We start from the raw sequence: 14,853 nt of genomic DNA on the forward strand, positions 1-14,853 counted from the left end.
GGAAAGAAGACGTACTAATGCTTCTACACCTACATGCCAATTATCATTGACCTACCACTATTGGTTTCCCTAATACTAACCTAATCAAAAACTAATAAATGAAATTTCAAAGTAACATAAGTTTCCAAGTAAAAAGAGCATGATTGAGGGGGCGGGGCCAAATAATCTCAATGGAAATTAGAAATGAAAAAGTTTATACAACAGCACACCAAATATCATTGACCTACCACTAGTGGTTCCCCCTAAACTGACCTAATCACAAACATATACATGTAAACTATGCAAAGTTTCAAAGTCAATAGACCATGACTAAGGGGGTTGGGCCAAATATTCTCTATGGTAATGAGATGTGCCTATGCTAACACAACTACTTACCAAATGTCATTGACCTACCAGAAACCAGACCTTATCACAAAATCACAAACTAATACATTGTTGATTCCGCCAAAACAGCATGCCTATATATATATATATATGTCTCACTTTTTACATCGCGATGACCTTGAGGTCATCCCGATGTATTGCTATCGCCTAGATTTCCATTATGTAAATTAGTTTTGGGTTTGTAACCGATCTATAAACATGATAAATACGCGCACATAAACGAGTGCAAAATAACATTCCTTATCGTTTGATATAAATACATCTCTTCAATGAATACTGATAAAAATATTTTTGTTTACAACATAAATTAATAATATGAAAATGTTTTGTAGTTAGATATATATATATAAGTAAAAAATCATTGATAATATCAATGCACACGTACCGAAAAATTGTGTTAAAGCATGCGGAAGAATATCTCAAAGAACGTTTTGTGAAAATACCGTCAAGGACCGGTAACTCTGTAATTGATTTTGCGGGAAAATATGAATGCCTACTCGTATCCAATCATAGAAAAATCGAATTTTTACAGAAAAGTGTCCACCATGCACTTGCATTGCACTATTTTTAGAATAGTAGAATAGAATGATATACAAATGGATTCAAATCATATATATATGTAACTGTTATTTTAATATAATATAAACAACAACTCAGTGTATACTGATTTGTATCACTACAATATAATAGTTATTACGGTGAAGTTGAATTTCCTGTCATTTATTCATCATCCACGCACGAACTTGTCTCAGAAAAAAATATATCTCTGTACATTAACCTCAGTTTTAGGTAAAGAGATATGTTGTTTTTTTCTGAGACAAGTGCTTTTGACCATCCTCAAGAACTTGTGGTCATCCGATGTTCAGTACTTCAGTACTTTGATTGACTCTGTCAAGGCAAGACAAAAATTGCAACAAATTTAATACAAATATTTTGTCCATCTTTTTTTAATATTCTTCATTTCTTAGATATATCAATGCTGCGTTTACACATAATTCGAATTCGATTCACATTATTAACTGATTTGAATTAGTTTAATACGCATTCGAAACGTTTAATGTCCAAAAGTAAATTTTACTTGGAATTGCAATACACGTCAAAATCGCTTTACTGTGAATGCAGGGGTTAAAATTAACATTTGGTACTGGACAGTCCAGGACCTTTGACACTCCAAACTGAAAGGTCCACAACCTAAATTCCAGGTCCTGCTTTTACTTGAAATAGTTCATAACTCAGTAAGATACTTTAATGTGCTTTTGGTGTTAAGTTAGCTTGTTTCATTGTCAGTGTCACTGTCGTTTAACATGTTTAATAATAAATGTAATTGTCTTGTATATTAATTTATGAATTCAAATAATCTTTTTTTTTGTATTAGGAAGGCTGAGGGAGGCTGAGGGTATCACTGTGGGTGGGTGTGTTGTCTCAACAATTGATTATTTATTTCTTATTATACCATTATATTAAACAGTTCAAATTCAAAACTGTTTAAGTGTATCATATCTAGTTGCACTATATATTATATTAGCTAGTTCCTCTGTGAAAATAAAGTAAGAAACTTCCAGATTTTATAGGCCCTTCAAAATTGAGAAGAAATTACCTCATGGAATTGTAGTAATATGTTTAAACAATAAAAACATCTACATGTAATATCAATATTTATTAATGATAAGGAAAATACTGTCACATTTTATTGGTTTTTGACATGAAAATTTGTGAACTAAAAGTAATTTTGAGTTTCTGTATAAAATATTTCCTGCTTTTTCTTTCTTTTCAATATATCTTTGGTTTTCAATTCTAGAGTTTATATTTCATCATGATAGATGTATTTTGTCTTATGCCTGGAATTATTTTTTTTTTATTGTATTTAATCGGCAAACCCGGAATTACCCTTATCCGCCCCTGGAATTAGATCCGGTATTATAATTGTCTTCATTTCCGGTTTATGGCATCCATTGTTTTTCAATGTTGTTTTTGTCAGTCAGATACGATTTACTCGGATTTACACATAACATGTTGGCGATTTTCGGTATAAAGCTAGCGGTTGAACAAAATGATTATTATCAGAAATCACCAAATTTAAAACGTCCTTGACTTACGCTTTGTCGACGAAGTTAAAATTACCGCCAACTGAGACTTCAACTCCGTGTCATTAGTCACAGCCGTTATACAATATTCCTACGCTTTGTGCCATTTGGCAACTGTAAACGACTTGTAATAAGAGATTTTCGGCGATGAAATAATTCATGCAATTGTTCTTTGACATCTTGGCCAAAAGCACAGGGGATAACAAACTACATAAGGATTTCTATTGAGCACTACTTCCTATGTGCAACTTCAAAACTTTTGGGTGGTTCGACGAACATTTAAGGTTTTTCTGGTCATATTTTTTGTATTCCAGAATTAAAAGTATGAAAAAAGTGTTCAATTAGTTATAAATAACATTATAGCCAGCCAGATAATAACAATGGCACATATTTCAGCATTTATTGGGTAGAACACAAATCTAGGGTGCTCGCATAAAGCAGCTTAACTGCTTAAAAATGCTGTCTAAAACTCCATACTTGGGGGGGGGGGGGGGGGTCAATAAATGCTATGGGGACGAACATTTGATTTTCGGTAGGATAGGAGCAGGAAGACAGCAATTGAAATTCTTTGGAGCATTGAGCCTACTTATATAGTTTGGATCCATATCCCCGTAACTCGGAGCCTTATCATTTGAACCTAACGTCCAACTTGAATCATTGCTCAATACAGTTTTCATGAGCTCATTATACGGAGCTTGCACTGAGCCAAACGATAAAGTAAAAATGAAGCCGAGAGCTGTGTTACCCCTCGAATGGTAATGAGAATTTCGAACCTTTTTCATCAGCGGTAATCGTAACCAACTTCATATATATCCTTGTGTATATCACATCGTTTTTAGTTCTCCTCTTCCATATTCTGCTTGAGACAAGAATCCATAATATCAAAATCCTTTTTATTATTTGCGTTTCACTTACCAATTAAAATATATGAAAAAAAACATCATACAAATCGATCTTGCTTCATCAACTGCACTAGTAAGTTTAACTGTTATCTTTATCAGAATATTGACGAATCAATCTAAAAATAACTATTGAAAATTTTCAATGTTATTCTTAGTTCAAAATACCCCACAGCTATATATAAACATATAAGCTAGGAATAAACATAATTCATCCATAAAATTATTAATAGAAATGGGGACTGACATCTAAACAATATAACATTGTCAAATATATGCTTTACATCATTAGATTTAACCATTAGGCTCCAGTCAAAATGTTAAATACCGACCATATTGCCGTTCTTTGTCTGATCTTTGTCAAATTGACAATGAACAAATTAATGGTTCAAGGTATTTATAAATAACAGGGCTTACATCCCTTTGCCAACATTTGAAAATTTATATTCTTGGTCATATTGGAATTTAAAATATTTTTTTTGTTAATGAAATTTTGTTGCAGTAATTTCAAAGAAATAAATAAGAACATTCATCCGTAAAACCTACATTATGTTTAATGAATCATGTATAACAAATGCACGCTTCTTTAACTTGCAGACTTTTGAAACGAAATGGAGGATTTTGTTGATTTAATATCGTTATCACTATATACACAATGTAACAGTTCAAAGGTCAACAATATTGATTGGTCTTATTAAAAAAAAATAACACATAGATAGAGTTCTAATTAAAATCCCTCAAACATGTATTCTATACTTTTGCTGATCTGTTTAAAGACCCATATAAAATACCAAGATGTGGTATTGTTGCTATGACAACTATCCACCAGAGATACAAGGACGAGGTTGTTAACCATAGAAGGGACAATATAATACACAGCAATACATGGAATGAAAGGAGCCCAAATGAAATAGAACAAATGTTATGATAACGAAAAGTAAAGGGGAACAGCTCTATAACAACAAAAAATATAAAGAAAGTTAAACTGTAGAATATTTGTTTATCTGGCTTTCCAGAATTTTGGTCTGAAGTAATAACAAATAATTCTTCTTTTAAAAAACCCATCAACACCCTACGAGCTAGAAAATAGTTTTTGTTTAATAAAACTCATTAAAACTTATAGCAGGGATTCGAAGTTATTATCTGACATATATGAATATCAAACCCGTAGATGTCGACTGAATTTTTAAAACTCTTCAGAATATATGTAGATATAGAAGATTATATGCTCAATGTGAACTTGAAAAATCGATGTTTTTTTTGGCGCACATACACTTGCTATGATCCGTGTATACTGTATTTCTTTATTGTTTTGAGGGTGTTTATCATTTTACTAGATTATTTATTTGTTTTCATTATTATTATTATTTCATTTGTTTGGATATTACAGAAGTGATATTGGATGAATATGTTACTTCAAATTTATTCGGTCAATTTAGAAAACCTTAATTGCGAACCCTCTATTCTTCACTAACTTTTGGTCCTGGTTACTCGATCCTTCAAAGCAAGGTCTAACACATGATTTGGTGACAACCTTTGACAGTTAGTGTTCAAACAGAACAATATCATAATATAAAAATCGTTTTATTGTACATATATTAAACTTACCAAGCAAATATTTACAGATCAAATAAATCGACACCTTTTATCTGCGTCGCTGATCACTGTGAAATGTTCTATTAATAAAACATAGAAATACCAACTTTAACCTAAATTTAGATATTCGGAAATTTTGTTATTTTTGTATTCAAAGGACATTTATTTATTACTATGAGCTGAAGTTCAATAGAGAGTTAAAGGTCAAGAACACTCTCATAATAGACATGTTCGGAAAGTCCTCTATACAAAGACTTATATACCGACTTGTTTTTCTTTTTTATGTGCGTGCTTGTCGTTGTTTTGTTCTTGACAGTTTGATCGAGTGCACATTTATTCATATTTATTATTTGCTCTTAGATGCATTTTTGGTTGTTGTGTCGTACTTTTGTATCAGATTTAATATAACAAAAATTACTAATTACTTTCAGATTGACAGAACGAATACAAACGGTTGAAAAAGTCTCTATTAGATTCAGACAGTGGATATGGAAAGAATTTATCCTGACCTTGCAAGAAGAGGACCAGAACAGCTGAACATTATATATCCAGAGCTATTTTTTCTTGAAGTATCAATCCAATTCGTACTAAGTTTCAGTGAGTATATGCGGTTGCCAATTATTTATGACAGAGAATCAAATAGCAATAAGGTCAGAAAGATGTTATAAGGATACCAATTACATCCAAAGTGACAGAAAAGAACAAACGATCAAATAATTGATACAAAACAAACATAACAAAAAAAGACATATTGAAACTTACAGCTTTTCATAGTTTTGTAGATATGATTGAGTGTTGTATTGATAACGCCAAGTAGGAAATATCCCATGCATACTAAGTACGAGAACAAATTAAACAATCAAGTAGGTTCTGTTTAATGGAATGACAACGACTAAAGGCAGTGGCGTAGCTAAGCCATTTTTAAGTGTACGCCCGAACCTCAGCGAGGGGTTTGAGGGTCCCCAGCGGGTATAGGGCAAGGGAACTCCTAGCAGAGTCCGACGGAAGCTAACGATTTATTAAGAGAGAGATACTATTTCTGTCATTAAAACTCATCAATAGCAACATACTAGTACTTTAAAGTCTAATTTCTTGATTTTTTCATGTATAATTTATTCAGTGTGTTGATTTGGAATCTAATGGCCAATAGTTGTTACTATGAAATATGTTTAAAAGGAGATGTGGGGTAAAACAATCAATCGACCAAAGATCCAAACCTTTCGAAATATAAAAAAAGCAAGTCTACATTTTCAATGGTGTCGTTCTTTTGATTATTATGACTTAATCTAGTTTTCTCCCATTTTATGCGCAAATTTCGTTAATGGACAAGTACATACAATAATAAATCTTCATAGATGGTAATGTGTGATATAAACATACTCAAAGGGTTCCGTGGAATCCTGTGTTTCGCCTGGGATTGCTGCTGTCGGTTAAACTATAAAAAGTGAATCCATTTATCAGTCAAATACATGATTTAAAAGAAATCAAACTTTTCTTTAAATGTTTTTCTTGATCTTCGAAGATAAGCTTCTGTCCAAGTTTCATAACAATCTATGAAAGTTTACAAATGTAGCAGGTGAAAAATATCTAATTCAAGACCGTCTGCTAATTGCCCCGAAAAATGGTAAAATACTGAAAAATGAAGAAAAAAATTTTTTTTAGACATAAATTTGCTGACTGTTGTAAAAGTTTTGAAATCATTTAAAAATAAAGGAATATATCTCCCCCATGCAAAGCTCTGATTCTTTGTCCGGAATTAGCTATACTTTATGTACGTTTTATTTTGATCAGCTCTTCCAATGTTTTTATTAGGTTTTGGATTTTCAAATATTTCGGCCTCGAGCATCACCGATGGATGAGACATTAATTGTCGAAATGCACATCTGGTGCAAAAAAAATCGTACAGTTGGTGTTAACATTTTTACATAAAATTCGATGAAGTTTTGACAAAGTAATTGATGCGTAACAAACAGTATCTACTTGTTAACTAATAAAAACAATGTTATTTTCAGTAAAATGCGGAAAAATTAAAAGTAAATTTTATAATTATGCTCTGGATACTCTTTTGATCATAAAAAAGTTTCTGCCTATATTCTGTAAAATTTCATAAAGGTTTTACAAATTCATTGATGTTTTAAAAAAAATTTAACCACAGGCTGAACATAAATATTGACGACGCCAACGCCGATTACGGAATGTCTCGCAGGCTCAACAAAACTGCATATCGTATCTCAGCAGATAATGAATTGCTTTAAACTATAGGAAAGGGAGGATCATTCACAGTAGATTCAGATTTTGACAGAAAACGAACAAATAAATAATATGATACCATTTGAACAAAAAGTAAATTTCTTCCGACTGTTATCTTCAATTATAAGTCAGTGGAGAAAGAACTACAAGGCTCATATGCTTTTAGCCAGATCTTTTAATTTATTTAGATTAAAATATTTTTTCTCCAAAATTCATGTGTACGCCCGGGCGTTTTGACGTAAACGTAGCTACGCGCCTGAAAGGCAGGAAAATGGACCCCCTTAACACTGTAAAAATAACAATTCCAATAAATAGGTACAAGATGTACTTTGGAATATATTTATCTATATTTAGTTAAAGACACAGTTATACACAAATTGGGTAGATTGCATACATCAAGTTAAATAAAAATAACACAGTACATAATATACCACAATAATAGTACAAGTTCAAGACATAAATACATATATACATATCATGCAGTTGGTGAGTTCCCTCTCCTCAGAGATCAATATCTCTTAATAAATGGAGCAGCAGCATACATATAATATACATTATATATCTTGACGTATTTTAACGATTTAAGTGTATTTTTCATTCCAGTAGTTATTGTGCATTTTTTTTATTACTATCACATTAACACAACTCAAACATTTACTTTCATTCATATTCAGTTTTTATCTCTTAGGTCGGTAGTTTTATCAAAGTTCCTCAACTATAGATACATAAGAATAAGGAAGGTCAGTTGATGAATGTAACACAGGATTGCACCCTTGTAACTTTATTTATACTCTATTTCAGTTTCAATTTCATTAATAAAATAACAAAAGATTATTTAAAATTGAAATTTCTTTCAGTTTTATAATTGTACTTTGGAGCATTATTGACAGTAGGTAAACAAAGATAACGTAAAATTTAAAAAAGAAACAAGCGCAAATAAGAATCACCGATTTTAATCGTCTTCTCATTCCATAGGTCAAACGTTGAATTTGTTGTTGTAGTAGCCTCATCATTTTGGTGCAAAGCTTAAGATATATCATTGATTGAGCCAATCTGAGACATATTAAATTGATCCTAGTGGTACGTGAGAGTTGCTAATTCAGAATCAGCTCAAGCTTTGCAGCAGAAATGGTATGGTCTACCTAATCCAAAGGCAACGTTAGATCAAAAGAATGAAAAGACGATAAGCATCGGTGATTCGTGTGAACGGTGGTTTCACTCGGTATTGGACAGAGTCATGTTTATGGTAAATAATTTTCGTTTTCCAAGTAAAAATAATTGTGATATTAAGAGTTTCTACTTGTAAGCATTCTAAGTTAAACATTGTCCATTTTAAGTACCGTAGACATCATCTTGTTTAAAAAAAAAAGTTATGACATTCTTTATTTTTTTTTTTTAACCTCTTTAAATGATTTATGCCTGTGGACTTGTCAATAAGAAAATAGCCTCATTTATATATTGTTGTGTTTTGTGTACTATTGTTTGTCTGTTGGGCTTTTTCAGCCATGGCGTTGTCAGTTTATTTTCGACTCATGAGTTTGAATGTCCCTCTGGTATCTTTCGCCTCTCTTTTTATATACTTTCGGCCTTAAATGAAATAATATGTTATAATTTGTGTTTGTGAGAAAACTCCAATAGGCGGATATAAACACTTATAAACAATCATAAAAATTGATGGCAACAACAACAACAACAATTTTTATTTGTCAATCAAGACGCCCCGAGGAGCAGTACAATTACAGTTTAAATTAAAGTGTACAAATAATTGTGGTGATTTTTTTCATTTAACTATTTGAAATAACAATACATGACAATAAAACTAACACTTTGTAGGAGAAGGGAGACAACAAACACAGTATATTCCCAAAGATAATGAGTGAGTGAACACAATCAGTACCGTTGTATTATTAAAAGAAGAAGAGCTGGGGCCTACTCATGTGTTATCACTTAATTTTGCTCTTCTAGTCTTTATCAAACTATCTATTAACTTTATCATTATGTTATTAACAAATGGATCTTCATTTGACATCAACCATACAAATTTTGATTGGTCATTTAGAATTTTAAAATTAGTAAATTTAGAGGATAAATCTAAAATGAAACTGGACCTTTCAGTTTTAAGTGATGGACATTGAAGAAGAAAATGAATTTCATCCTCAACAATGTCATTATTACATAATTTACAAAATCTTTTGTCTGGGGGTATTCCTTTATGTCTTCCCTTTTCTATTTCAAGTTCATGGGCACTGATCCTAAATTTGGTTAACTCGTTTATTGTTTTACCATTATTTAACAGTAAATATTTTTCAAGGCCAATATTATTTTTAAATAGTCTATAGGTTCTTAATTTGTTTCCTTGCACCATGCCAAGTTTATCATTATTTAATTGGTTAAGCCAAATTTCATCATATTTACTTCGGAGTTTTTTAATGATAATTGACTTTATATTAGATTTGTGATTTAACAAATATTCTGGGGTTAAACTAAGATATTTAAATAACGAATAAATGCTTCCCAACCAATTGTCGTTACAATTTTTAGATAAAATTTGGACTCTTCAAATGCTTCTTTGATGATGGCAGAGATTCAAAGTTCTTGCCTGACAAACGTATACTAGTGTATCAAAATCTTTTAATTAATTTTGAAGATTTAGATCGTTTGTGACTCTGCAGCATATTTTGGATTTAATATGATAAATATTAACATGACATATATAATAATCTAATATATATAATAATAAATACACTTAACGATTTAAGTGTATTTTTCATTCCAGTAGTTATTGTGCATTTTTTTTATTACTATCACATTAACACAACTGAAACATTTACTTTCATTCATATTCAGTTTTTATCTCTTAGGTCGGTAGTTTTATCAAAGTTCCTCAACTATAGATACATAAGAATAAGGAAGGTCAGTTGATGAATGTAACACAGGATTGCATCCTTGTAAATTTATTTATACTCTATTTCAGTTTCAGTTTCAGTAATAAAATAACAAAAGATTATTTAAAATTGAAATTTCTTTCAGTTTTATAATTGTACTTTGGAGCATTATTGACAGTAGGTAAACAAAGATAACGTAAAATTTAAAAAAGAAACAAGCGCAAATAAGAATCACCGATTTTAATCGTCTTCTCATTCCATAGGTCAAACGTTGAATTTGTTGTTGTAGTAGCCTCATCATTTTGGTGCAAAGCTTAAGATATATCATTGATTGAGCCAATCTGAGACATATTAAATTGATCCGAGTGGTACGTGAGAGTTGCTAATTCAGAATCAGCTCAAGCTTTGCAGCAGAAATGGTATGGTCTACCTAATCCAAAGGCAACGTTAGATCCAAAGAATGAAAAGACGATAAGCATCGGTGATTCGTGTGAACGGTGGTTTCACTCGGTATTGGACAGAGTCATGTTTATGGTAAATAATTTTCGTTTTCCAAGTAAAAATAATTGTGATATTAAGAGTTTCTACTTGTAAGCATTCTAAGTTAAACATTGTCCATTTTAAGTACCGTAGACATCATCTTGTTTAAAAAAAAAAGTTATGACATTCTTTATTTTTTTTTTTAACCTCTTTAAATGATTTATGCCTGTGGACTTGTCAATAAGAAAATAGCCTCATTTATATATTGTTGTGTTTTGTGTACTATTGTTTGTCTGTTGGGCTTTTTCAGCCATGGCGTTGTCAGTTTATTTTCGACTCATGAGTTTAAATGTCCCTCTGGTATCTTTCGCCTCTCTTTTTATATACTTTCGGCCTTAAATGAAATAATATGTTATAATTTGTGTTTGTGAGAAAACTCCAATAGGCGGATATAAACACTTATAAACAATCATAAAAATTGATGGCAACAACAACAACAACAATTTTTATTTGTCAATCAAGACGCCCCGAGGAGCAGTACAATTACAGTTTAAATTAAAGTGTACAAATAATTGTGGTGATTTTTTTCATTTAACTATTTGAAATTACAATACATGACAATAAAACTAACACTTTGTAGGAGAAGGGAGACAACAAACACAGTATATTCCCAAAGATAATGAGTGAGTGAACACAATCAGTACCGTTGTATTATTAAAAGAAGAAGAGCTGGGGCCTACTCATGTGTTATCACTTAATTTTGCTCTTCTAGTCTTTATCAAACTATCTATTAACTTTATCATTATGTTATTAACAAATGGATCTTCATTTGACATCAACCATACAAATTTTGATTGGTCATTTAGAATTTTAAAATTAGTAAATTTAGAGGATAAATCTAAAATGAAACTGGACCTTTCAGTTTTAAGTGATGGACATTGAAGAAGAAAATGAATTTCATCCTCAACAATGTCATTATTACATAATTTACAAAATCTTTTGTCTGGGGGTATTCCTTTATGTCTTCCCTTTTCTATTTCAAGTTCATGGGCACTGATCCTAAATTTGGTTAACTCGTTTATTGTTTTACCATTATTTAACAGTAAATATTTTTCAAGGCCAATATTATTTTTAAATAGTCTATAGGTTCTTAATTTGTTTCCTTGCACCATGCCAAGTTTATCATTATTTAATTGGTTAAGCCAAATTTCATCATATTTACTTCGGAGTTTTTTAATGATAATTGACTTTATATTAGATTTGTGATTTAACAAATATTCTGGGGTTAAACTAAGATATTTAAATAACGAATAAATGCTTCCCAACCAATTGTCGTTACAATTTTTAGATAAAATTTGGACTCTTCAAATGCTTCTTTGATGATGGCAGAGATTCAAAGTTCTTGCCTGACAAACGTATACTAGTGTATCAAAATCTTTTAATTAATTTTGAAGATTTAGATCGTTTGTGACTCTGCAGCATATTTTGGATTTAATATGATAAATATTAACATGACATATATAATAATCTAATATATATAATAATGAATACACTTAACGATTTAAGTGTATTTTTCATTCCAGTAGTTATTGTGCATTTTTTTTATTACTATCACATTAACACAACTGAAACATTTACTTTCATTCATATTCAGTTTTTATCTCTTAGGTCGGTAGTTTTATCAAAGTTCCTCAACTATAGATACATAAGAATAAGGAAGGTCAGTTGATGAATGTAACACAGGATTGCATCCTTGTAAATTTATTTATACTCTATTTCAGTTTCAGTTTCAGTAATAAAATAACAAAAGATTATTTAAAATTGAAATTTCTTTCAGTTTTATAATTGTACTTTGGAGCATTATTGACAGTAGGTAAACAAAGATAACGTAAAATTTAAAAAAGAAACAAGCGCAAATAAGAATCACCGATTTTAATCGTCTTCTCATTCCATAGGTCAAACGTTGAATTTGTTGTTGTAGTAGCCTCATCATTTTGGTGCAAAGCTTAAGATATATCATTGATTGAGCCAATCTGAGACATATTAAATTGATCCTAGTGGTACGTGAGAGTTGCTAATTCAGAATCAGCTCAAGCTTTGCAGCAGAAATGGTATGGTCTACCTAATCCAAAGGCAACGTTAGATCAAAAGAATGAAAAGACGATAAGCATCGGTGATTCGTGTGAACGGTGGTTTCACTCGGTATTGGACAGAGTCATGTTTATGGTAAATAATTTTCGTTTTCCAAGTAAAAATAATTGTGATATTAAGAGTTTCTACTTGTAAGCATTCTAAGTTAAACATTGTCCATTTTAAGTACCGTAGACATCATCTTGTTTAAAAAAAAAAGTTATGACATTCTTTATTTTTTTTTTTTAACCTCTTTAAATGATTTATGCCTGTGGACTTGTCAATAAGAAAATAGCCTCATTTATATATTGTTGTGTTTTGTGTACTATTGTTTGTCTGTTGGGCTTTTTCAGCCATGGCGTTGTCAGTTTATTTTCGACTCATGAGTTTGAATGTCCCTCTGGTATCTTTCGCCTCTCTTTTTATATACTTTCGGCCTTAAATGAAATAATATGTTATAATTTGTGTTTGTGAGAAAACTCCAATAGGCGGATATAAACACTTATAAACAATCATAAAAATTGATGGCAACAACAACAACAACAATTTTTATTTGTCAATCAAGACGCCCCGAGGAGCAGTACAATTACAGTTTAAATTAAAGTGTACAAATAATTGTGGTGATTTTTTTCATTTAACTATTTGAAATTACAATACATGACAATAAAACTAACACTTTGTAGGAGAAGGGAGACAACAAACACAGTATATTCCCAAAGATAATGAGTGAGTGAACACAATCAGTACCGTTGTATTATTAAAAGAAGAAGAGCTGGGGCCTACTCATGTGTTATCACTTAATTTTGCTCTTCTAGTCTTTATCAAACTATCTATTAACTTTATCATTATGTTATTAACAAATGGATCTTCATTTGACATCAACCATACAAATTTTGATTGGTCATTTAGAATTTTAAAATTAGTAAATTTAGAGGATAAATCTAAAATGAAACTGGACCTTTCAGTTTTAAGTGATGGACATTGAAGAAGAAAATGAATTTCATCCTCAACAATGTCATTATTACATAATTTACAAAATCTTTTGTCTGGGGGTATTCCTTTATGTCTTCCCTTATCTATTTCAAGTTCATGGGCACTGATCCTAAATTTGGTTAACTCGTTTATTGTTTTACCATTATTTAACAATAAATATTTTTCAAGGCCAATATTATTTTTAAATAGTCTATAGGTTCTTAATTTGTTTCCTTGCACCATGCCAAGTTTATCATTATTTAATTGGTTAAGCCAAATTTCATCATATTTACTTCGGAGTTTTTTAATGATAATTGACTTTATATTAGATTTGTGATTTAACAAATATTCTGGGGTTAAACTAAGATATTTAAATAACGAATAAATGCTTCCCAACCAATTGTCGTTACAATTTTTAGATAAAATTTGGACTCTTCAAATGCTTCTTTGATGATGGCAGAGATTCAAAGTTCTTGCCTGACAAACGTATACTAGTGTATCAAAATCTTTTAATTAATTTTGAAGATTTAGATCGTTTGTGACTCTGCAGCATATTTTGGATTTAATATGATAAATATTAACATGACACATTTTTGGTTCAAAATGAAAGAGTATCCCTGTATTTTAAATGTCGATGTAATGTTTATCTATACGCACTAGATATGTTTAGTGTATATACTTATTGTCTGGTTTGTTGTTTGACAGGTAATACAACTATTTATGTTATCGTTTTAGGTGAGGTTCTTAAAAAAAAATCATTACCATTATTAGTTTATATATTTGGATATCATAAAAGTAAAATTGAGAATGGAAATGGGGATGTGTCAAAGAGACAACAGCCCGACCAAAGAACAGAAAACAGCCCAAGGCCATCAATGGGTTTTCAAGACAGCGAGATAATCCCGCACCCGGAGGCGGGCTTCAACTGGCCCCTAAACAAAAATGTGTACTAGTTCAGTGAAAATGGACCTCACACTAAACTCCGAAACATATAATGAACTTAAATAAAAAAAAAACATACAAGACTAACAAAGGACAGGCGCAAAAATGCGGCGGGGTTAAAATGTTTTGTGAGATCTCAACCCTCCCCCTATACCTCTAGCCAATGTAGAATAAACAAACACAGCAATACGTACAGTAAAACTCAGTTTAAAAGAAGTCCGAGTCCGATGT

This window comes from Mytilus californianus, unplaced genomic scaffold (assembly GCF_021869535.1).
Source record: "Mytilus californianus isolate M0D057914Y unplaced genomic scaffold, xbMytCali1.0.p SCAF_18, whole genome shotgun sequence".
Classification (NCBI taxonomy): Eukaryota; Metazoa; Mollusca; class Bivalvia; order Mytilida; family Mytilidae; genus Mytilus; species Mytilus californianus.